Raw genomic sequence first — 23,036 nt, forward strand, 5'->3', positions numbered from 1 at the left:
CATTACTCCTTTTCCTTCTAGCAAGTTTCATCAAGACATGTTGCACTAAAGAAGCATCTGTTTTTCTTCAATCGATTTAAAACCTTAACCTTTATTCATGGATGCAAAATGAGTCAGAGATGTTTAACTTACCCTTGACTGTGCAGAAGCATGTCTATTTGTGAATAAATTGGTTTTAACTTTGTTTTAAAGAAGACAAGCTGAGCTTCTCATAAAATCATTGGTTATGTGGTGCTCTGATCAATAAGCTTTTACTGTGAAGAAATGCTCTCATTCTAAAAAAAGTACAACAGCTTCACTTCAGTGGAATTGCAATAAAAACAACCCTTTCAAATGATAGACTTCAGATGTGGTCTTTGATTTGGAAAAATCTTTACGAGAGGAAAAAAAGCCAAGTGAAAAGATCAAGTAAACAGAACTTCAAACATTTTACCTTGAATTCTGCATGGTTAAAGAGGATTGTATCTCTAATCCACAGGGAAGAAGGGCTTTTCTGATCAACCTTGAAAACGATACTTAGCAAACATGTGTCCATTTAGGGTACATGAAAACAGTAGAAAATCTGAAAAAGAGATAGGATTTCACTTTAATTATGGCATGCAATAAATGTGAATTCTGCTGATATTTTTACTTATAATTATGTCACATCAATATACTTACATTTCATAACTCACCTCTCTTGTAAATATCCTTGGATAAAGATTACCCTTCTTCACTTCCAAACTTGCTGTAGGTTTCATAGACACATATTGTTTAAAGTTCTGTATGATAGAATTTACCCCTTGTGAATTGGACACCAGTGGTTCATACTTGTTTTTGTTTTTGGTTTTTTTTTTTGAGGGAGGTATCAGCTTTGCTTTATTCTAAAAGAATAAGGAAGAATACTAGAACTTAAGATTTCATTTAGTCTCATCATATATGACCACATGCACATAACTTTTGAGCTATTGTGATCCTTTGCTAGGAGAATCCTAAGTGTGTACTAATTATTATAAATGAGGGAAACCATGGGGCCTAAGTTCCTTTGAGTCTGGCTTATTTCACTTAGTATGTTTTTTTCTAAGTCTATCCATTTCCTTAAAAATGGGGTGATGCTATTCTTTCTGATTTCAGCATATAATTCCATTGTGTGTATAAGTACCACATCTTCTTGATCCATTCATCTACTGAGGGGCTGGGTTGGTTCCATGTTTTAACTATGGTAAATAGTGCTACAATGAACATCGTTGTGCTCTAGTGGCTTTAGTATGTCCTTGTTTCTGGACATTTGGGTAAATGCCAAGGAGTGGGATTCCTGGATCATAGGGGAGATCTATGTTTAGTCTTTGAGGAATCCAGTGGCTCTTATTTGTAATCCTAGCTATTCAGGAGGCTGAGATCTGAGGATTGTAGTTTGAACCTAGCCTAAGCATGAAAATCCAAGAGACTCCTATCTCCAATTAATCACCAGAAAACCAGTAGTGGTGCTGTGGCACAAAGTAGCAAAGTTATAGCCTTGAGCTGAAGGCTCAAGGGCAGTGGTCAGGGCCGGAGTTCAAGCTCCATGGCTAACGAAAAACCCAAAACCAAGCCAAACCAAACCAAACCAAATCAACAACAACAAAAACAAAAATCAGTACCCCTTGCGGTATACAGTTCTATGAGTTTTGAATAGCACATATAATTAAGGATCACAATATAAACCAATTTTATCACCTCCCCAAGTTCTTCATTAAATTTTTTCTTATTATCTTTAAGAAGTTAAACAAGAGAATTTGCATTTAACAAAAAAGGTTCCAAATACAATATATCTTAATCAATGATACCCCTTTTAGTTGGCCACTTAGCCATCACTACTGCCTCATTCTCACAACTCCTGGAGATAACTGATCTGGTGTCTGATATCTTTACCACAGGTATACCTTTTCTAGGCTGTGCTACAATTGTATTCACAGCTGGAGCTCTGGCATTTCCCTAATGCCACTTGGTGTTGAACATCTTTCCATATGTTTATTTCCCTTCTGAATATCTTACGTTGTGAGTTATCTGTTTAAATCTCTGTTCAATTTTTGTTGAATTCTGTTTCCTTAGTCTTGATTTTATTATTTCTTTACTTTCTTTTTATGGATTATGCTCTTGGTCTTGCAAAACTCAAGCCTAGGATCTCTTTCTAGTGTTAAATATTTGGCAACCCTTCAGGGAGTTCTTGGCATTTAATTGCTTAGCACCAATTAATTGGAAAAAAAACAGAGCATGATAAAATTTGATTAATTTTCTAAGGATTCTCTACATTTTTAACACCTCATAAGATTTGTTCCCACTTGGATAGAGCCCTAGTTTCACTTATACATCAGAATGCTTTTATTCTGAGAATTCCCCATCCAGCTTCCTCCTGTATTCTTATTAAGACTCGTTGGTGACAGCAGAATGGTTCTGGGCTGGTTTACAATTACCAGAGTTCCCATCCTCAGTGATAAGGACTGAGAATAATACTTGAATACTGGAAGCTGTTTTCTGGATGAAAATGTAGTACAATTGTCTGTGATAGCCCCTCCCATGACTCTTCTTTTACAACAATGTTAAGAGTCCAGTTCTCCAAAATTTCTTTTTTTTGTTGTTGTTGTGGGTCATGGGACTTGAACTTGGCCTGAGCACTGTCCTTGAATTCTTTAGCTCAAGGCTATGCCTTACCCCAGGGCCTGTGCATTGTCCCTGAGCAATTCAGCGCTAGGCTACTGCCCTACCCTTGAGCCAAGCCCCACTTCCCATTTTCTAGAAGTTAATTAAAGAGTCTCAGGTCCTTTTGTACTTGGGCTGGCTTTGAACCTTGATCCTCAGGTCTCAGCCTCCTGAGTAGCCAGGTTTATAGGCGTGAACCACTGTGCCCAGCTAGTTCTCCCAAATTTCCTAAGGAACATATGAAGGGTTTTTTTCAAGGATCCAATTTTAAAAAATCATAGTAAGTGATTATTATAATGGTGTTTGGTTTTTTAATAATATAAATAAATGAACCATATTGCTTGCTGAAAGAACAACACTTCAAGCAGTCAGGGATTATGGTGGTCCCAGTAGTTTCAGGAAGCTACAACTAGAAGTATTAAGAGTTAGCTTCTGCCAGGTGTGGGTGGTTCAAGCCTGTATCCTGGGTGAGATCTCAGGAAGGTGAGGATGTGAGGATCATGGTTTGAAGCCATCCTGTGTAGGAAAGTCCATGAGACCCCATCTCCTGTTAACCACCTAAAAAACAGAAGTGGAACTCTTATCTCCCATTAACCACCAAAAAAACAGAAGTGAAACTCTTATCTCCTGCTAACCACCAAAAAAACCAAGTGGTAGGGTACTAGTTTTGAACAAAAAATAGCTTAGGCAGAATGCTCAGTCTCTGAGTTCAAGCCCTAGGACTACTACTATTGCTCACTGACTCTGTTTTCAGATTCCAGATTTCAGTGTGTTGACTTGCTGTTGGGGCTGCCTTTTGGTTAGCCTGGGGCAGTCAACGCCAGATGCCCAGGGGTAAGTCCTATGACATGAAATGGGTTTGTGGCATCACACTGTGAAATCAAATGTCCTTTGTTCATCCAGTCAAGGAGTCAGAAACTCACATTGGCATTCACTTCACTTCAACAAGTATTGATTGGAGTACCTTTGTCTATATGTAGGAAGAGACAATATGGAAACTGTAGTGTGTGTCATATCTGAGGATATGGTGAGTACTGCTAGGAAATCCATGGCAAGGTCCACAGATGACATGGCATTTGAAAGGTAAGTAGGTAGTTACCAGAGGCAGGCAAGTAGAAAAGGGACTTTCAATAAGAGATAGGTAATTTGTTGGATAAGAGGAAAAGTGTGAGGAGACAGTTGGGAAAATGGAGACAACAGGCAGGGGTCCAGGCTTGGAACTGAATCTACTCAGAGAAATAATGCTGGTCCTAAGCTGGCTTCTTTAGGAGGTAGTTAGAGAGGAAAGGCAGGGAGTAGAGCAATTAGAGAAATTGCTATGGTGATGAAGAAGGCCGATTTTCTTATGTGTTAACTTGGGAGATGAAAAAAGCACGGCTATTTTTCTGTCTTTCTGACAAAGGTCGGGTTGGAATCGCATAAAACTACATGAATTTAGATGTTGTGTAAGGATGCTGAGCATCATGATGTTTTAGAGAGAGAGAGTGAAACACAAGGAGATACAGGGACTCAGTCACATTCAGTCACCATCCAACATCTCTAAGGCCCCTGCTCTCAGCAGCCAGGGGCACTTCTAATGACAGAGCTAGAACATCTCAAAACAGGTGAGGTAGAACATTATCTCTGTGAGTTATCTGTAAGCCAAGGGTCCTGTGTTCACATGAGTTAGGAAGTGCTGGATACCCACTTGACAGGGTGCAATAGCACATAATGAGGTCTCTAAGAAGACTATGCAAGAGGAATTGCTAAGCTCAGATTCCTCCCATTTATTTGCCTTTAGTATCAGTTTGCCTCAATTAACATAAGCAAGCACTGTCTGATAGACTGAGTCCTTGTCCAGCGCAGATGAGAAGTTAATGGCTGTCTACCAACTTCCGTGTCATGGAAGTCCTGATGTTTATAGTTCCTGGGAGAATGGAGGTCTACGGTTCACTTCCAATAAGGAAGGGAGGGAGGGAGGGAGGGAGGGAAAAGCAAGTATGAGTTTGCAGAGAGGGAGAAAGTAAAGGAAAGAGAGAGAAATTTGGCCTTAGTATAAAGTCAGAATTGAGTATATGTTTGTGAAATAGCTATAATCATACTCTATAAGATACAGAACATCAGGAGCAATCAAGCCCTTATTTGAGGGCATACTCCATATGTATATATGAACACACACAAACATAACCTGTGGCAGAGGTGTTTGTAACTGTAGACCACCCCAGTCCAACAAGGAGCGAAGAATCTGATATGCTTAGGATCATTTGGAGAAGGCTCAGATGGGTTTCCTTGTTTATAATTTTCATGTAAAGCACTAAGGAATCAAGCTTTCAGGAGAGCCCAAGGCTCTCCTTATAAGTTAATCATCAGCAAGAAACTTCTTGCATCAAACAAGTACCAATGAATAGTCAAAAGAAATCCTTTGTACAGCTACTTTAATGTATGTGTGAGTACAGTGCAATTACAGTGACTGTTCTCTTGTAAGATCTCTCTATATATACATACGTGTGTGTGTGTGTGTGTGTGTGTGTGTGTGTGTGTGTGTGTATGAAACAATGTTAGAATTACTACTCTCTTTTAGGATTGCCCAATTTTCAATTCAGACTCCCTAATCACTGGTCTCTCCCAAGTATGTCCTGCCCATTCCTCTGGCAACCACAGCTCTCTCTGAATATGATGTCCTGCCAGCAGGCCTCCTGTGCCCCATCTCCTTTGCACCAGGCACCCATTTGGAGCTCTTCCCAGACATTATCAGAAAGGATTGGATCTCTCTCTCTCTCTCTCTCTCTCTCTCTCTCTCTCTCTCTCTCTCTCTCTCTCTCTCTCTCTCTCTCTCTCTCTCTCCTCCCTCCCTCCCTCCCTCTCCCTCTCCCTCTCCCTCTCCCTCTCCCTCTCCCTCTCCCTCTCCCTCTCCCTCTCCCTCTCCCTCTCCCTCTCTCTCTCTCTCTCTCTCTCTCTCTCTCTCTCTCTCTCTCTCTCTCTCTTCTCCCCCCCCCATCTTATGGGGCCCTGCCAAACTTGCTAAGGGAATGGTCAACCTGCTCAATGCCCTTTTCTTCCTACAGTAGGAGTATCTGTCAGGCACTGTGCTCTGTGGTGGATGCAAGGTGGCAAGACAGGATTCTGTCCTTACAGAATGCACAGTCTGTTAGGGAGCAGGTCCCACTTACTCATTTAAGTTGCCTGGAAAGTGCTATAATAGAGGTATACATTGAGTGCCGTGGATTGGGGGCCTAGCCTGGGCACTGAAGGAAGAAGCCACCTACATTGAGTTCCACCTTTCAATACTGACACATGGCCCCACACCTCAAAAAGATAGATGCATCTCTGATTTGGAAATCCTTTTTCTCAGTCTCTATCACAAAGCCCAGGCCCATGAAAGGTAACCAACACTTTGGCATGCGTGAGACCTGCTATTCTTTCCAATTCTACAAGATGGCATTCTGACTGCAAAGAATGGAGTCCAGTGTGCCTGAGGATTAGGTTAGTTCTTCAGGTCCTTATCTGTTCCTTCCTTTGGGACTGCACAGCAAAACAGGCATATTCTGATATAATCTGGAATGCATGTGGTCTCCAAAGGCTTGAATTAAAGGCTGCTTGGTTCTTTTAGGAAGTCATAGGAAATGTGAAAACAGGAACCTAGTAAGAGATTTTAGGTGATTTAGGAGGCATGGTTGAAAAGGATGGTGGAAGAAAGTCTCCTCTTACCTGTTTTGTTTCCCACAGCAACAGGCCTACTCATAGAAGCAAACCTCCAAAACTGGCGGTGTCAGAATAAAGTTTTCCTCTTTATAAGCTGATTATTGCCAAGTGCTGGTGGCTCATGCCTATAATCCTAGCTACTCAGGAAACTGAGATCTGAAGGCTACACTTGGAAGCCAGCTTGACAGACAAATCCAAGAGACCCTTATCTCCTAGTAAGAAGCAAAAAGCCAGAAGTGAAGCTGTGGCTCAAGTGATAGAGCACCAGCTCCAAGCAAAAAAACCAAGTGAGAAGAAGAGGCCCTGAGTTCAAGCTCCAATAACCAGCATGAAAAAAAAAAGACTCAAAGATGATTATCTTCTGTATTGGTGACAATAGCAGAAAGCTGACCATTATTGTTTATATTGCAAAGAACGAGTCAATACCAGGGTATTTGCAGCAGAAATTCAGAATATGGTGTTCAAGAATGTGGTGTTCAAGTAAGGAGTTTAAAAACAAGCATCATTGGGAGAGAATAAGGGAGTGGATGTCATTGTTACAAAAGGAAATATACTCATTATCTGACTTATGTAACTGTACCCCCTGTACATCGCTTTCATAATAAATATATTTTAAAAGATAAAATACTTCCAGCATAGTCTTTGCTCAGAAATTCTTTGTCTATTCAAAGTGTTTGGGTCTTCCATATGAATTTTATAATTGGTTAGCATTTTCCTGTGAAGAATATCCTTGTAATTTTTGTAGGTGTTTGTGGGCTGGTCCTAGGGCTTGAACTTAGGGCCTCACTCTTGCTTGGCCTTTTCGCTTACAAGTAGCAATTTACTACTTGAGCCACATCTCTCATTCCTGCTTTTTGTGTGTGCTGGTTCATTGGAGATGGGAGTTTCATGGATTTATCTTCTCATACTGGCTTCAAACTGCAATCCTCAGATCTCAGCCTTTTCAGTAGCTAGCATTAAGGTAAAAATCATCAGCACCCTATTCTGTCTTGCAATTTTGATGGTGATTGCCTTGAATTTGCTTACAAAGTCACTTCCAAAATGTTAACTCTGGTGCTCTATATCTTTCCATCGCCTAATGTCTCCTTCAGTATTTATTATTCATTTAATCTTCATATATTCATTATATCTTCATCTCCTCAGCATTTTTAGAGACCATCGTGAACAGGGTTACATTATAGTTTGTTTCCCAGACCATTTTGTTACTAGTATATATAAACACTATTTATTTTTGTACTTCCTTCTTTTGACCATTGCACCAAGCTTTCAAGCACTATATTGAATAAAAGTGTTGTCAGTGGAAAACTGTGACTCATTCCTGATTTTAAAAGAAATTATTTCTGTTTTTTTCTGCATTCAGTGTAATGTTGGCTATAGGTTTGTCACATACATGCTTAATTTTGTTGAAGTATATTCCTAGCCTCTTTGGTGTTTTTTTCCTATCATAAAGAAATTCAAATTTTTGTAAATTTTTTGTGCATCTGTTGAGATAACCACATGGTTTTTGCCCTTTTCTCTATTTATGTGTTATATTGTGCTTATCAATTTGCATATGATAAATTGTCCTTGAATTTCTGGAATGAATCTAACTTGACTACAGTGTATAATCTTTCAATGTGTTCTGGAATTTGATCTGCATGCATTTGATGCAGTAGTTTTGCATTTACATTCTCTCAATAGATTTCGGCATAGTTTTTGTTATTGTTGTTGTTAGTGGTGGTGGTGGTGGTGGTTGCGGGGCTTCAAATCTGGACCTGGGCATTGTCGCTGAGCTCTTCATCTCAAGGCTAGCTCTTGACCACTTGAGACACAGCGCCACTTCCGGTTTTTGGTGGTTAATTGGAGATAAGAATCTCACCGACTTCCATGGCCGAGATGGCTTTGAACCTCCATCCTCGGGTCTCAGACTCTTAAGTAGCTATGATTACAGGCATAAGCCACCAGCACCCTGCTAGTATTCATTTTTGTCCACAGTTTTTGTCTTGGTATCAGGGTAATACTGACTTCATAGGCGTTTTCCAGAATGCATTTGATATCATTCCTTTACCAGTTTGAGGAGCACTGACATTATTCCTTTAAAGGTTTGTTCACATTTAGCAGTGGATCCATCTATTCCCGAGCTCTTCTTTTTCGAAGAATTTCTATTACTGCTTCAGTCTCATTGCTTGGGATTTTTATACCTTCTGGGTTCAATTTTGGCAGGTCACGAATGTCTAGAAATTTATTTATTTTCCTCTTCTAGATTTTTCCATTTTACTGGAATGTAAATATTTTCCAGTGATCTTCTGAGTTTCCATTGCAATATTCTTTTTGTCTCTTCTTCTTCCTCCTCTTCCTCTCTTCTTTCTCTTTCTCATCTTCCTCCTCTTTCTTCTTCCCCACTTCCTTCTTTGCTTCCTCCTACTCTTTTCCTTTTCCTCCTCTCCTCCCTCTCCTCCTTCTCTTTCTTATTTTCCTGCTCCTTCTTCTTCTCTTCCTCAGCTACCTTCCCTTCCTTCTTTCCTTCTTTCCTTCTTTCCTTCTTTCCTTCCTTCCTTCCTTCCTTCCTTCCTTCCTTCCTTCCTTCCTTCCTTCCTTCCTTCCTTTTCTTCCTTCCTTTTCTTCCTTGTGTTTATTAATCTATCTCTTGGTGACACTGAGATCTAAACTCAAGGCCCTTGCTTGCCAAACAGAGCACTCTAGCACGTTAAGTCCCCATGCCTTGGGTATTTTCAAATAGTCTCCCCTTTGTCCCTGGGATGACCTGAACCTCAATCTTCATGTTTATATGAAAGAAATATGGGCACAAAGAAGAGAAACACAAATTACACACAAAGAGAATTGACATATATAAATAAAACAAACTGGTTTGATCAAAATAGTAAGAATACAATAAACACATGCACACACCCCAATGTTTCTGTTTTTTTTTCATTCTGAAGACAGATTTGGGGGTCCTCTAAAGGAGCTCAATCATGTAGGCAATAGTGAGAGATCTCAACATAGCTGGCTAGCTCTCCTTTCTAAAGCCATCAGCCTACACAGGACGGGCTACGTTACTCTTTGGCTTCTCCTTTCTTTATTGTAGTGTTTGCCTAGCAAGCTGTTCTGCTTTGTTAGTAGAGCTGGGAAGCCTTTACCTTTAGAAGCAAGCAGGGCTGACTGCAAGCTTCCTGTTGATTGCTCTTTGACTCCAGTTTAAGCCTCAACTCTCTAGTCCTGGGATGGGGAAATCCCATGGGAACTCAGCAATCAGAGCCACATTACATGTCACACCTTCTGATTCTCTAGCTCTTTGCAGCTGAGCTCCCCTGTATAATCACAGAAACCACTATGCCTCCTCTCAGAACTCTCACAGCTATCTGCCATCTTGATTGTACCATTCCTTCCTTCCCATGACTCCACTGATTCCCCATAGCATCTATCTCTTAGCATCTCTGACTCAGTCTGTCCACTAGCCTTCCTGAGGAGCCATAGACACACTGCAATGCAAGGAACTCTGACTGCTGAAGTTGCAGCCTCAAACTGAAGCCTTTTAGCATGATCTCCTGCACCTCCTCCTACACCATAAGTGAATGCTTGGAAGTAGGGATAACCTTTCTGGTGCCTATATGGTCAGCAGACAGGCCCACTATCTGTACACCACCCATCTGTTTGCTGTTGCATACATGCTGTTTTATTTTTTTTGTCTCACCTTTTTTTTTTTTTACATCCCAGTCCCTGCCTTTGCTACTGCAGTACTTCTGAGAGTTCCATGTGCTGAAGCTTCTGCTTCCCTCTGTTCTGCTTTTTTAGATAATAGTCTGTTTGCAAATGAAACTACAGTATGCAAGCTCAGAAATAAGGTGCTTGTTGCTTCCTTTCACCTCTGTCTCCACCATCTGCTGCTATGAGCACTGCATTCCATGTGCTCAGACTGTCTTTCTTTCCCCCATTCTGCTTGCCTGGTGCTTCATCCTCTGAGAAGGTATCTATCAGTGGGTTGCATTAGTCTGCTATCTTCAGTGGCTTATCTTGCTTTAGTTATATATTTTTTTCTTGGAGGTGGAGAAGGTCTGAACTCAGGACCTGGGTGCTGTCCTTGCGTCTTGTTGGTTTTTGGTTTTCATTTTGCTCAAGGGTAGTACTCTGTCAACTTCAGCTATGGCTCTCCTTCACCTTTTTAGTGCCTATACTTGGAGATAAGAGTCTCACAGTCTTTCCTGGCCCCACTGGCTTTGAACCGCACTCTTCAGATTTCAGCCTGAGTAGCCAGGATTAGCAAGGATTACAACTATGAGTCATGGATACCTAGCCTTATTTTGCTTTTTGCCCTACACAGTGCTCTTCATATGATCATCTATTTTTATTTCTCTGACTTGGACTTGAACTTACCTTTGATTAAAACTTATCTGATAGTAAGAGATGGGATAATGTTCCTTTTCTTCATTCTTTTCAGAGATGATAGCCTGTTCTTAGCATTATATGGTTGGTTCTATTATTTTTTTCTTTTCTTTTCTTTATTGTTGGGATAACATATAGGGGGGTTACAGTTACATTCAACAGGTAGTAGGCGCATTACTTCATACCCCTTCTCATATTTTTGTCCCTGTTACCTTCCCCCACCCTCTCCCAATCATCTTGTTTTCCCCCCTTTCTTTTCCTAAATCAAATGAACAAATAAATACATACACAATATACCAGGTAACAAAGTCAGATACAGTAACAACATGAGATGAACCAACCGTAAGGGCAAGAAAAGAGAAGAGAAATAACATAGTACATTAAAAACAACAATCATACAAGATAAATCTCTTGTTTCCATATCCTAGAGATCCCTTCATTTAGTCTCATCCTATATGACCTCATGTTCATAGGTTTTGAGCTATTGTAATCCTCTGCTAGGAGAGTCCTAGATATGTACTAATTATTATAAATGAGGGAAACCATTGAGCCTATGTTCCTTTGGGTCTGGCTTACTTCATTCAATATGATTTTTTCCAAGTTTTTCCATTTCCTTAAGAAAGAGGCCATGTCATTCTTTCTGATGGCAGCATAGAATTCCATTGTGTGTAAGTACCACATCTTGTTGATCCACTCATCTACTGAGAGACATCTGGGTTGGTTCCATATTTTAGCTATGGTAAATAGTGATGCCACAAACATTATTGTGCTAGTGGATTTAGTATGTCCTTGATTATGGACATTTGGGTAAATGCCAAGTAGTGGAATTGCTGGGTCATATGGGAGTTCTATGTTTAGTCTTTTGAGAAACTGCCATAGTGCTTTCCATAGTGGTTAAATGAGTTTGCACTCCCACCAACAGTGTAGTAGTGATCCCTTCTGGCCACATCCCCTCCAGCATCTGTTGTTATTAGATTTCTTGATAACGGCCATTCTAACTGGAGTGAGGTGGAATCTCAGAGTTGTTTTGATTTCCATTTCTTTTTGGCCAGAGATGTTGAGCATTTCTTCCTGTGTGGTTGGTTCTATTATTCATGTCCCTCTCTACCTCACTGACATAAGGCTCAACCATGCAATTTTCTCTCCAGAGAAACAAACATTAACAGACCTATGCAGACCCTTAACAGATGTTTTGAAAGCATCCGATGGTTATAACCAGCCTTCTTACCTTTGGCCATATGGCTAGTATACCCCAATTAGGAATTCTTCCTTCAGCCCTGGTCCTTAGGTTAAGTTGTTTTTTTTTATGTATTTTTTTTTATTTTTGTTGATAGTGGGGCTTGAACCTTGAGCTGTTCGGCTCAAGGCCACCGCCCTACCCCTTGAACTACAGTGCAACTTTTGGTTTTCTGGTAATTAATTGGGATAAGACTCTCATGGGCAGAACTTTAGTTCCCAAGCTGGATTTGAACCATGATCCTCAGATCTCAGCCTTCTGAATAGCTAGGATTATAGGAGTGAGCCACTGTGACTGGCTATTAAGTGAAGTTATGAAGAAAAGTTATGATAACATATGACATGTAAAAAATTTTTCTTGTTGCTTTGAACCACTGAGATTTGAGAGTAATGTTTTTGTTACTCTGGCATAACATAGTCTATTCAGACTGATACACATAGACTACAAGATTCCTCAAGGTATGCTTTCCTCATTCTTTCTAAGCTTGTTTTTCATAACTCTTCCACGCTTCATTGTATTCTGCTCCACCAATTCTGATCTCTATCTTTCTTGGAAACTCCAAACTCCTTGTTTGAGGACCTTTACACATGTTATTCATTCTGCCTAGAAACTTTTTTTTTCTGAATTCTACCACCCCTCCTACTCTGTTCACATGGCAAATGCCTACTCATTCTTTAGGTCTCAAAAAAAACCCTGTCTATCTTGGCCAGAAAAAAATATAAAAATAGTTACTATAATTGTATTCCATATGTTCAACAACAGAAATAGAGACGTGGGAGATATAGAAAAAGTTTACACAGAACTAGAAATGCAAACTACAATGTCTAAAATTTTAAAAGTATACTGAAGACTGAGGATATTGCTCAATGGTTGAACATTTGTGTAGCATGTGCGAAATCTTGGGTTTAATTTCAGTACCATAAAAAAATAGAACATGTATGTATGTATGTATGTATGTATGTATGTATGTATGTATGTATATATGTGTTGAAACTATGTGCTTTGGGCATATTCTCAGCATCATGAGTTGAAAACCAGGGATAAGATTGCTATGAGCATAAAATGAGACAATTCATACACTGAAACCAATACCCGTTCTAGAATAAGCACTTTGGACATATTAAGCCTCTGTACATTTATTACATTATTTTATTATGGAAATGTTATTTTTTTCTGACCCAGTAACTAATTACTAATCCACTATTTAAAAAATATCAAAAGTATAAGATGTCCTGATATATATACATGTATGTAAAAAAAGTAAAGAAAACCAATTTATGAAGGAAACTACTTGCCAGGATAAATGGTATATCCTAACAACTTTGTATGTGATATGAAAATCACCTCCAGATTCTATAAGAAGAAGCCAGGGCATTTCATCTACCATCTATCATTAAGTCCAACAAAAATATTTCAACATGGGAGATACTTAATATTTTACTTCAACTCTCTTCTATTTATGACAAAAAAATCTTTTGGTGCCCAGAACAAGTTGATTATCCCTAGCACAGACAATTCGGAAAGACAGCATTTTTCCCCCTGACCTCCAAATAGGCCAGAGTTAAAATTTTTGGACAACTCTCATAAGACTTGAACAGGAGCATAAATGCATTAGATACATTCCTTCCTTCCTTAAAGCAGCCCTGAGGATGGTTTATATTTGGAGGGCCTGATGGTGTGGTGGAAGGATCTCATGGTACTGTCTGCCTATAGCCTGAGCTTCAACAGTTCTCCTATGAAAACTAGATAAACAGTTTTAACTTACATACTTGGTATGAGGCTTAACTAATATAAGTGAAAGTGATTTGAAACTATAAACCTAGTATGAATGTTAGATCTTCTTGGAGAGCAGATCTTCTCTGCTCCTTTTCTTTATCCCATCCACCAACATTCATACCCACCCACACCCCCACTCACAAACACACTCATCCAAACTTCTACCAACCAAGGCTATGTGTTAACATCATTCACCAGCACCAGTGATGCTTGGCCTTCTACCACCATGAGAGCAGTTAAAACCAAAGGTAAACATTTTAATTTTAGCCTTTCTAGTATATGACAGCATTAATTATGGTTTACATTTTAAAAATAACGTGAATGTTTCTGAGAAATTTCTTCCCATCTGAACAGAACAAGTATTATTTAAATCCTTAAACACATTGGTAGTTTCATGTGAGTCCTTGACATCATGCTACAGAAAGAGATTTTTTTTAAATACCACAAGATGCTAAAAAAAAAGTTTAAGTTTAAACAATTACATCAACCCCTTCAATTCTTCTTATTCAAAGCTCAGGAAAATCTAGGAATGTACGTCTATATTCAGTTCTCTCTCTCTCTCTCTCTCTCTCTCTCTCTCTCTCTCTCTCTCTCTCTCTCTCTCTCTCTGTGTGTGTGTGTGTGTGTGTGTGTGTGTGTGCTGCTTCTAGGGCCTGGTATTGGCTCTAAGCTTCTTTTGTACATCTCCACTTCTGGCTTTTTTGAGTAAGTTGTTAGAGATAAGATTCTCTAATAACTTAGATTATTAATAATCTAATACTAAAATATACTTGGGCTGACTTTGAACTGCTACCTCAGTAGCTAGGATTACAGATATGAACGACCAATGCTGGACTTATATTATTAACTTTATTTCAATTTTAAATTCTGCCACGTGTAAACCAGAGATCCTCAGCATTGATCTGAACTACTGGTTGAATCTCTGAACACTTGTACTATGGATGTGGATAGTAAAATGCTGTGTATACTTTGTTTCCAGCATGCATAAATATTTATTATGTTTAATGAAAGCTGTCACCTTTTAAAAATTCACTGAAAATAACATTATTACATCCAGAATCTTGATGTTGCTTTTGCTCAGTGCTAGATGTATTTGCAGGCTCTCTCAGCAAAATATTATCCAGAGCTGAAAGTGAAGTATAGGAATGACCTGAGTCACCTGTTATTAGTTCAAATAGGAAAAGTCGTTTGATCATTTAATAATTCAAGAGTTAGGCAATCAAATTCTTGCTTATCCATTTAGTAATAACAAAATACAAACAATATACAATTCATTTCATGATGAGTGTAGAGCTGTTTGCAAGTCAGGCAGAAGAACCTTAGTATTTATGATTCACATGAGAACTTAGAGGTGCAAGTAGTAATCATTTCATTGGAAAGATAATTTTATTGCCTCAACTCAACTGGCCTACAAGGTACTTAGCTAACAAAAGAGCTATGACAACTGCCATCTCTTTTTATTTTTTAAACATTATTATTACTAGTGTTGCTGTTATACTAGTGCTCCAACTGTGAGCTTGCTAAACAAGTGCTCTATCATCCATCATATGCCCCTAGTCCCTTTTGATTTTAGTTTATGTGTCAGATAGTGTCTCACTTTTGGCTTTAGTGATCTGGGACCCTTTTCCTCCCAGTCCTCCTCTTATATCAGTGAGATTGCAAGTTTGAGCCACTGCACCTAGCTTATCAAATGAGTTGGGGCCTCACCAGCTTCTTTCTTGGGCTGGTCTCTTATCTATGATCCTCTTGATCGCCACCTCCTACATAGCTCACTTCAGAGGCCAAAGCAATCTCACCCACTTATCAACTCTTCCTAAATTAACAAAGGCAACAGAACTACTCAATAGCCATATTTATTTTTATACTAGTAATTTTGACCAGATTAATTGGAAGTGAACCCAGTTCTTTCTGCTCCCAGATTTTTCTGAGCTCTAAATATAAAAGGAATCGAAGGGAATTGATATACTTTCTTAAACTTCAACTTTTTAAAGCACCAAGTGGGTTTTTTTTTTTAAATTCTGTACCATGATGTCCACCTGGCTAGCAAATGTGAGACCTTGAGTTTAAGCTTCATAAAAGAAAAAAGAGAGAGAAAGAGAGCATTCAAAAGGCTAATAAGCATATGAAAATATGCCTGATGTTATTATTCCTCAGGAGAATGCAAATTAAAAACACAATGAGATACCACCAGTGACTGAAATACATCCACCAAAGTGACTGAAATTCAAGGGCCTGATGATTTGGTAGGAGTTATATCGTGTTACAATGGCTTTGAAGAACTCTTTGGAAATTATCACTGAAACACCACCTGCTGTATGAGTCAGCAATTCCAGCATGCAGAAGAAATGAGACCACACCATCCACCAATAAACAGATGCAAGAATGCTCACAGTAACTTTATCTCTAATAACCAAAAAGCTAGAAATAGCCAAATGCAACTCAATGAATAAGTAAGTTGTGGCATATTGAGACAGTGAAATATGCAGAAATACAAGTAGGAAAACTTCAGGTAAACACAGCCACATAGAGAAATCTCATTGAAGGGCCCCAAATTCCATATGCTTTCATTCGGTTCAAGAACAAGTAAAAACGAATCCATCGTGATAGAGATTCAAATAGTGATGACTTCTGGAATCCTCTGTCATACTGGAAAAGTTCTCTCTGTCTCTGTCTCTGTCTCTCTGTCTCTCTGTCTCTCCCTCCCTCCCTCCCTCCCTCCCTCCCTCCCTCCCTCCCTCCCTCCCTCCTTCTCTCTCTCTCTCTCTCTCTCTCTCTCTCTCTCTCTCTCTCTCTCTCTCTCTCTCTCTCTCTCTCTCTTTCTCTCTCTCTGGGTAGAGTTATATCCTATGCGTTTGTAAAAATGCAAATCTAAGCTATACATTGGACATTGCCACAGTCACACACTTACTATGTGAAACTTCTGAAGAATATTCTGAAGTAATACTTGAATTCCAAAAGTTTCTCTCAGTGACCAAAGTTCATAGGGACTTAAAAAAATCAAACTATCTTATTTCCCTAATATTTCTCTATCATCTTACCTTTATTTGATTTCCTTCATGTGTTTGAAGTATTTTCTTCAAGGTGACAAGCACCTTGCCTGGAAATAACTAGTTTTTCTCTGGAGATGCAAAAAGATCATTTTGTAAGCAAAAGCTGACAGATGTGAGTGCAATTTTAACCTACAAAAAGATCAGGAGTAGTGGGGAAATTCAATCTCCAGCTTTGTTAAAGAGCTGACAGAGCCTGGGGAAGAAATACAGATTGGAAGAGAACAGATTTCTGCCGATCAGGAAAAACCAAAGCAATAGCTCATGAATATTGATTCTGGGGCTGCTTCCTGCCTCCAGAGAGAAATGTAGACACAATGTCATCCATATTGCAGTGTTGAGATCCAGCCCACAGCACAGCGCTGCTACATTAGAAACACTTTATCAAATTGCAACCTAGATGGATTTCTTACTTTCATATCATGTTTCTGAGCAGAAAATCCATTTCACAAAATTGTTGGTAGGCTCTGTTCTTGGAATTTTAAGTTGGAGTCAAAGAAAATAAGAGTCTGCTATATACAAAGTGCTCCAAAAAAAAAAAAAACAGAAAGAAATGCTTCATAGGAGAATGCAAACAGGGCAGAAACTCAGATCCAGTCCATTTTTTGGTTGGATGATGGTGGATGAAACAACCAAGGGAGAAAGAAGTAACAAGAGATGAAAAGGGTTATTGGCTGGTTATAGTAAGAGTCTCTCTCTCTCGGGCCGGGAGTTTGGCCTAGTGGTTAAAGTGCTTGCCTAGCAGGCATGAAGACCGGGTTCGATTCCTCGGTACCATATACATAGAAAAAAGCCGGAAATGGTGCTGAGGCTCAAGTGGTAGAGCTCTAGCCTTGAGAAAGTCCAAGGACAGTGCTTAGGCCCTGAGCTCAAGCCCAGGACTAGCAAAAAAAAAAGAGTCTCTCTCTCTCTCTCTCTCTCTCTCTCTCTCTCTCTCTCTCTCTCTCTCTCTCTCTCTCTCTCTGTATATATGTAAATATATATATATATATATATATATATATATATATATATATATATATGCACTTCTGGGAACTATGAAATCTTTTCCTAAAGAAAATGGCAGACCTCATTAACTAGGATTTAAAAAGTACTTCCAAGGTGACAGAGATTCTAATCATGAATATGATGGTCAGGAATTGAGTGAAACATTTTTCCCTGAAGATGTCAAATCTTGAAAAGCACACCTGGTGAGTGTTTAGGCCATGGTGCTGGTAATGAGTTAGTAGTTACTAACTTATTATCTTGAGCAAAAATTCAATTGATTTTACATCAAAAAGGAAGATGGAGTAATTTACTATTAAAAATCCAAGTGTGCTCTCCAACTTATCCTAAGAGATGAGCCAGACATGTAATCTTAGCTAGTCAGGAAGCCGAGACCTGAGGATCTTGGTTCTAAGCCAGCCCAGGTAGAAAATCTGGTACATTCTTATTATCAATCAGCCAGATAAAAGCCAGAAGTGGAGGTGTCACTTAAGTGGTACAGTGCCAATCATGAGTGAAAATGCCAAGCAAGAATGCAAGGCCCTGAGTTCAGGCTACAGAGTTCAAGCTAGGTACATGCACACATGTGTGCAAGCCCCCCACACACACACTAAAAAAACCCTTGCTTTTTATTAGTCCATATATTTAAATAGCTATAGCATTTCAGAGAATCGAAGAATGTGTGCATAACCTATCTCCTACAGACATTCACAATGTAAAATTCATTGTGATAGCAATTTCAAAAGAATATATATTAAGATCTTTGATATCTATATAATTATATTTACAACTATTCAAAGTTCCCTGCTTCCTTGAACTGTTTATTGAAGGGATGTTTGACCTTCTTGGTTATTTGGTCTTGGAAGCTCTGAATTTATGAATATTCACCTTAAATTGGATTGTTTAGAGTTGAAAGTAATGCTTCTACTGTGATGTGAACAAAAAAAAAGATGATTATTTTCTGTGATTTAGACATCACTAACCTATTAATGTACTGTTCTTATAGTGCCTATATTAAATTGTTGGCTAATACTATGGACAAGCCAAATCTTATCTTTTCACATAAATTGCTGCCAAACTCTATCACTCTATAATGTGCACAGGCAGTTGAGTTTTAAAAGGTAAATACAGAAAAGAACATTCGAGTTTTACTAATCATTTCATTTGCCAAGAGTATTTCAAGTCTTAATTTTATTGTCAATCATATTTGCTTCCTTCTCCAGATTTCTGTCATCATGATATTTAATAGCATGTCCTCTATGTTTTCATCAAGTCCTGATCAAAATGTCTAACAGGACAGAAGTCTGCAGCTTATGTGTGGATATTGCCCTCCACTTTTATGGGCTCTATCACAGAATATTTCTGAGTACCCATGTGTACCACAAATTGTGTCAAAGAAAAAAGGCACAGGGCTGTAAGTTTGGCCTAGCAGTAGAATGCTTACCGAGCATGCATGAAGACCTGGGTTCTATTCCTCCATACCACATACATAGAAAAAAGCTGGAAGTGGTGCTGAGGCTAATGTGGTAGAGCTCTAGACTTTAGAAAGTCCAAGGACAATGCTCAGGCCATGAGCTCAAGTCCAGGACTGGCGAAAGAAAGAAAGAAAGAAAGAAAGAAAGAAAGAAAGAAAGAAAGAAAGAAAGAAAGAAAGAAAGAAAGAAAGAAAGAGAAGAAAGAAAAAAGAGAAGAAAGAAGAAAAGAAAAAGAAAGAAGGCACAACTGTAAATATATATGACATGGTCTCTGGAAAAAGAGCAACAAACCAATCCCAATTCCAGTAGAAGGAAACAAATTATTAAAATAAAAACAAGATTAAATAAGTCAGAGTCCAAAAAAACCATAAAAAGAATAAACAAAACAAAGAGATGGTTCTTTGAAAAAATTAAGAAAATTGACAAACCCTTAGCAAATCTTACCAAAAAAAGAAGGGAGCATATCCAAATAAACTAAATCATGGACAAGAATGGAAATATCCAGGAATTACCAAGATCTAAAAAAAATCATTTTAAGTAAGTAAGCCAGACCCAAAGGAACATAGGCTCAATGGTTTCCCTCATTTGTAATAATTAATACAAACCTAGGACTCTCCTACCAGAGGATTACTACAGCTCAAAATCTAGGTACATAAGGTCATATAGAATGAGGCTAAATGAAAGGATCTCTAGGATATGGAAACAAGAGATTTATCTTGTTTGATTGTTCTTTATGTACTATGTTATTTCTCTTCTCTTTTCTTGCCCTTATGGTTCATCTCATGTTGTTACTGTATCTGACTTTGTTACCTGGTATATTGTATATACATTTATTTGTTTATTTGAAATAGGGAAAATATGATAATTAAAGGGGTTGGGGAAGGGTAACAGCACCACTTCCAGCTTTTTTCTATGTATCTGGTATCAAGGAATTGAACCCAGGTCTTCGTGCATGTTAGGCAAGCACTTTACCACTAGGCCAAACACCCAGCCCCAATAAAAATACTTTTTAAAGCTACTCTACTGATTGATTGTGAAGAGGTTGAATGCCACACTAGTTGATTTCACCTCACAGGGTGATTATTCCTTTCTATGTGCATGCATGAAGATTTTTTTTTCTTTATCCTTAAAGTTTACTAGCTTAGTTGCAATAGGTGTGACTATATTGCAGAACATTCTAGATTCAAGGGTTCTTCATTTGAGGAAATTCTCCCCTATTTTATCTCTAAACAAATCTTTTTTTCACTTTTGTTGTTGTTTTTTATTTTATTTTTTTGTTGTTTTTAACTTCAGATTATCAACCATCTTTATACTGATCCTCTTGTCTGTCTTCTTCATCTATTAGTTTTTCCCACTTAATTTAGTCTTTGCATTCTTCATCTTAATTTTTTATGATGATAGAACACTTTTCTATTTTTCTTTTGTCAGTTGTGGGGTTTGAACTCTGGGTCTGGGCACTGTCCCTGAGTTCTTCAGCTCAAGGATCTACCCTTGAGCCACAACACCACTTCTACTTTTCTTGGGTTAAGTGGAGATAAGTGTCTCACGGACTTTTTGTGCCGGGCTGGCTTTGAACCATGATCCTCAGATCTCAGCCTCCTGAGCAGCTAGGATTACAGGCGTGAGCCACCAGCATCCAACTTGGAACACTTTTCTTGTAGGAATTTGATTTTAATTTTTTCTGTTCTTTCTCTTGCTATTTTAATTTAATTTATTGGTCTTTTCAGACTATTTTTCCTCAGTTTTTTTTACATCTCTTTTTCCATTCCATTGAGCTGCTTTTAATTTTTATCCTCCAGCCCTTATTTTTATCATATTTCCACTAAGTTATTTTACAGAGAGTAGCAATTGTGCTATATTTCTTTTATGTATTGATTTATGTTTTCTCATAGTTTGTCTTTCACAGACTATATTTCTGTTTGTGTGCACTTTAATTTTAACACCTGACATAGCAATTTGTTTATTTGTTTTGTTATTCTTTTTTATCCAGTTCTCTTGCTTTGATCTCTTCCCACTCAGAGTATAGAATATTTTCTACTCCCATTCTAGTTGAATACTGAACTCACTATATTCTAATTACTTTTTTGTATACTGGGAAAGCAGTGGGAAGAAGGGAGAGTCCTTTGATATTCTCAATACTGGAATCCTTTGCGACTTAGGGTTGCTTGGGCTTTCTCAACATTATTCTAAAGATAGATACCAAAATTGTGTTTGCTCTTGGTTGTGTGCATTGAAATACGATTTACTCCTGCTTCTCTAAAAATATCTTATCCAGGCCCCCTCCTGACCCAGCTTATGGATCCATAGGCAGCTAGCTATAGCTTGGGTAATATCTGAATACAGACCCATGATCTAAAAACTACTTGGCAATCTGCTGCATCTATTAAGGACCCTATCCGTGCCACACTCGCTGTAGGGATGACACTGTACAGCTACAGTGCATGCTCAAGTCTTGAGCTGTGTGAGAGGAAGGGGAAACACAGCAAGAGAGTGAACAAGACAGCAGAGGCGCAGAAGACATAAACTGTCTTTACAACCGTTGCCAAAGGGATAACTAATCCATTCTTCAAGAAGAAATGAGAATGCATCTCCCTCTTTTTTCTTGTTTACTCCCACATCCTCTTCCTCTCTCCCATTTCCCTCCCTATCTCCTTCCCTTCCTTCTGGGTTTTATCTCCCTCCTTCTTCCCCCTTCCCCCAGATCTAATTGACTCCTGATGGAAAAGCATTCGTTCCTCTTACAGGCAAGATCTCCATCTTTTAAATCCACTGTGGTACTAGGGCCCAAGCCCCAGCACCCAAAGCTTTGAGAGCTTTGAGAAGGAAAGGCAATTTCTATCTCAAATCACCTCCTTTGTCCATAGCCCTTCCTCAGCTTCCACCCCATCTTTGGTTCTTACTTGAAACTCAAGCTAAGGATACAAGGGGGCTGGTTCCCTTCTCACCTTCTCCCACAGCTGCCTTAGGGTTCAATCCCCCACTATTCTTTAACAATTCTATTTAATGGCACAATTGATTCATCCAGCACTAGGAGACACAGAGAGCACCTGTTTTCTTTCCTGTGTAGTAGTTAAAATTATAAGCATCTATGAAAACATCTACAGGATCATTTGTATATAAGCATAAACAAATTATGTAGGAGTTTTACATGAGTAAAGATTCAAAGATTCCTTTGAACAATTAATTTACAGTTTAATAAAATTAATACCAGGAAGCTGGAATGTGTGTTGTCTGTGGGGAAGGCCAAGGGGAGAAGAAAAGTAGGAAGATAGTCACAGATGTTGAACCATCTCTATTGACCTCTATTTGTATTTATTTCTTGAAATAGGACCTATTTTATCGTTTGATTTTTGCTTTGTTTTGTGCCAGGCTTAGGACTTGAACTGAAGGTCTAGGTGTTGTCTCTGAGCCTCATTTTTTTCTCTAAGCTGGTGCTCTATCATTTGAACCACAGCTGCATTTCCAGCTTTTTTCCCCCAGCAAATTGAAGTTCAGGGTCTCATAAGCTTTCCTGAATAGGCTATCCTCAGATCCTGAGTGGCTTCCTGAGTGGCTAGGATTACAGGTGCAGGGCACTGTTTCTTGGCTATCTCATTTTTTTATCTACCTTTTACTTTCTGAGAGATGCCTCTTTATTTTCCAAACCTTCTATTCAACTTTTCACTTCTGTTATTGCATTTTGTGGCACTGGTGTTTTGAAAAGGGCCTTGTACTTCCTTGGCTTGCTTACACAGCTGGCATATTATCCCTTGAACCATGCCTTAACATCTGCATTTTGTTGCTTATTTTGGAAAATGAATCTTGAGGTCTTTTCTG

Source organism: Megascapheus bottae, chromosome 11 (genome assembly GCF_031878675.1).
Source record: "Megascapheus bottae isolate mThoBot1 chromosome 11, mThoBot2.hap1, whole genome shotgun sequence".
In the NCBI taxonomy this organism is placed as follows: Eukaryota; Metazoa; Chordata; class Mammalia; order Rodentia; family Geomyidae; genus Megascapheus; species Megascapheus bottae.